Source organism: Sinocyclocheilus anshuiensis, unplaced genomic scaffold (genome assembly GCF_001515605.1).
Source record: "Sinocyclocheilus anshuiensis isolate Anshui unplaced genomic scaffold, SAMN03320099.WGS_v1.1 scaffold356, whole genome shotgun sequence".
Taxonomy (NCBI): Eukaryota; Metazoa; Chordata; class Actinopteri; order Cypriniformes; family Cyprinidae; genus Sinocyclocheilus; species Sinocyclocheilus anshuiensis.
Window position 1 is genome coordinate 675,480 of NW_015554097.1, and position 3,686 is coordinate 679,165.

Sequence of the window (3,686 nt, forward strand, 5' to 3'; positions counted from 1 at the left end):
AAAGAGTGAAATTTTAGAACACTTTCAGATCGCACCAGCAAGAACACAGAACAGCATTCAGACTAGTAAAAAACTAGTAACTAACCTCAATTGCCGTTTTGGCAGGCCAGAATATATGATTTTGGAACCAAACTAGCAAAATTTGAGGAAGAATTTGCAGTCTTGAAAAATGAGCATAAAAAGACTCCAAACACTTGACATTTTCCTCCAGATACAGATTTAAGAAAAAATCGCAATGTCCACAGCGCAATGAAAAAGTAATGAATTTGGTGATGTTGGCAAATGATGTTGACTTCCCCAGTCAATCACCTACTCTGTAATTGCCTTAAACACCCCAGCATCAAACTATCCCAGCTACAGCGTGGGAGGACCGATGGGTAATCTCACCATCCACGTGTGTAAGGCACAGTGTCCTGTCGAGGAGACGGTGATGTGCATTTAAATGATCGCTGATCCGCACAAATTGCTATGCGCCTGGCTAGCCATTTCAAAAGTCACACAAAAGAAATGTACATGGCAACATGGCTGGCGTGTCACTCAGGAAGGGAGGAATCATGAATCAAATTGTACAGCAATTCAATCACAAGGCAGACAACTAGAAAAGTATCTTAACTATTCCCTGATAATGTAATTTTGCAAGGTTGACTTGGTGAATTCTCTTCCTTGACTTTGGAGCCTAATTGTCAAGATATGTGGTACATATCGGTCCCATGTTCTTGAAAAATCTAGCACAGTTTATTTCCAAGCACAACGGAGCACCTCAGGAATAGCCTAACAAAGTCACATTACACCAGTGGTTCTCAACCTTTTTGACTTTAAAGCCCCGTTTTGTCCAAGACAGTAAAAATAAATAATATCCTAGTAATTATGTCATTTTAATGTGTACATTTTAATTAATACAATTATGTTAATATGACTAACGTATTTTCCGGAAAATAAATCACACCGGGTCAAAATTGCATAGCTGAAAGAAAAAACAAAAACACAGGTAAAGTCGCATTTGTGTATAAGTGACATTTTATTATTACATTCAGTAAATATATCAGTATATATTATATATATAATAAAATCAGTAAATAAAATGAAATGCCTACAAACACTACAAATATGTATTGCATTTCCCCTCACAACGGTATTCAGAACAGAACAGAAATGAAAAAATGATAAAGCAACTTCTATTCCAAAAAAATATGATAATTTAAATACTTTTAAGATTATTTGGCCCCCCTGAAAGCTTGCAGAGGCACCGTAGTGGACCCCGCCCCCTGACTGAAAATCACTGTATTAAACTATCAATGAAGTTGACATTTAAAAAAAAAAATTTCACTGTATCTCTGGAAAATTAGGTTAAAAATGCTCACTGTATCCAAGATAAACAGTCTAAAAAGTACAGAAACGCCAATGAACTCAGTGCTTCAAAGGTAATAACCTTCGCAAATAGTCTTGAGTTCCTCAGTCAACTACATTCTCTGTACTCATTTCAATGATACCAGCATCAAACTATTCCTGTAATAGGATCAACAGCTGTGATATTTAAGTACTGCTGCCATTTAATTCACAGTGAAACACTGTGAAGCTGTGAGTTTCTGAGCATCACTTTCACTATGAATAGCTCACTCTGTGTGCAGCACTAATGCAAAGCTTGCCATAAAAACTGAAATGTTATATTTCATTTATTTTATCCTGCTTTTCACCACTTTGACAAACGGCAATACCTGCACAGAGCCACACAATGACACAATAGCTATAATGTGGTGGTCTGAAACACATGAAAGCAGCCGCATGCTTCTTTTCACTGCTGGTTACAGGCATCTCTGAGAGAACCAAGCTGATGCCAGACTACAATGTTTCCCTCACTTTACCTGAAACAGAAAGGCATCCCATTGCCATGTATACTATACAGCCCATAATAATGAATGTGAGACTGTCAAAAAAAGTGCTATTAAGTTGAAGCAATGGATGTTATTCTTACATCGGCTGGAGTGTACATTTACATTTACATTTTAAGTGCACATTTTTTTGCCATTTTATTTAAAGACACAGTAACATGATAAAAGAGCTCAAGAAAATCAAGAGTTTTATTTGTGATTAACCTACATTATGAATAAATTGCATTTTATTGAGACATAGATACAATTTTATTTAGTATTTATTTAGATCGTTTGTGTATGTTTTTTTTATTTTATTAATTTATCACATGTAATTGGCTTATTTAAAAAACATTATTTTACTAGTTTTTCTACTAGCCTTCTACTATTTTCTTTCACCAGTAACTGAGCTAAACCAGTAGCATCACAAAGAACTATGTCACTGCTCACTTGTATAGAACGACTTAGACGTTGAGTGCGAAGAATGAGGTATTTTAAGTATGAGGGATTTTTAGGGGGTTCCTGAACGTAGAGTGGTAAAACTTTATGTCCATCCAACTATCAGTGTTGAGATGGGACACTTTCCAGTAGGGATGCAACAATAGAGTTAGCCCACCCACGGTTTAATACATACCTTGTTTTTAACCACGGTTTTCGGTTTGGTTCAGTTCTGATGGCTTGGCACGATTTGTGATTTAAAATGTGATTTTTAAAACAAAAACCATATACATAATAAACACCAGGTTTGTTGTGTGTGTTTTTAGGGCTGCACGATTTGGCCCAAAATGTTGTGCTTATATATTAATATGACTAATAAAGAATTATTAAAATTATTATTATTATTGCTAAATAAACAAAATAATAAATATCAATATTGTAATAACACTTTCATTATTAAAAAAAAAAAAAGTGTTAAACTCCTGTAAACTAGAGAAAAACATATATTATCATATGTCTACTTCAAATTTCTTTTGAGATAAGTATTATTTTTCCTATTTTTAGCCAAAATAGAATGGAATGGGCATTACTGAGCGCTATAAACACGTTATATCGGTTTCATTCATGCTGGAAGCCGGAGGGTGCGCTCGCGCAGAAACTCCAAAAATTCCTCACAGATGTAAAAAAACTGATGACGCTCTAGGAAATTCCTAATATATATGCATCCAGCTATCGCTGTAACTGAATAAAAAGAAGATAAAAATGTTCTGAATGATAAAACATGAAGACAATAAACACTAGATTGCGACAATATATAGTTTATTTGTGTTCAAGCCATCTTGGGCATTTTCATAATAATTAAAGGTGCAGTAGGAAATCTCGGAAAATGCTAACTTTAGCCTGATATCACTGAAAGCGAATGTCCCACCCTCCCTGCAATCGTTGTCCAAAGCCACGCCCCCTGAACGCACATAGGTAATAGACTACAATAGGCTACAGCGGTTCCCAATTCCATTTCTTGCACATTTCACATTTCATATGTATCTCTTATCACGTGCAATGTTTGTTCAATTCAACCGTAAGTGCCCTGCGAAGTGGACATCACCGGATATTCCGCCATGATTCCAGTTTGAATAGAGCATATATGTTCCATACAAAGGGCATTAAAGTGTGCGAGACGTAAAATTAAATAGTATTTATTTACAGAGGTATATTATGTCACACTTCTCTAGTAAGTTTCGTCTGTGTGCGCAGCACAAATCCGTGAAGGAATGTTCCAAAGTGAAGTAAACAAACGGATTTTCCCCGCTCAGGGAGTAGGGAGCAAAGAACACTGTGTAGGGAGCATGTCAATCGGAACACAGTTCATGCACGTAGCTC

At 35.9% G+C, this 3,686-nt stretch overlaps 1 protein-coding gene across 1 annotated transcript in view; it reads right to left on the reverse strand.

The window, feature by feature from the left end:
• LOC107669514 (transmembrane protein 161B-like) overlaps nt 1-3,686 on the reverse strand; it is a 23,444-nt gene that overhangs the window by 15,161 nt on the left and 4,597 nt on the right. The window lies entirely within an intron of this gene.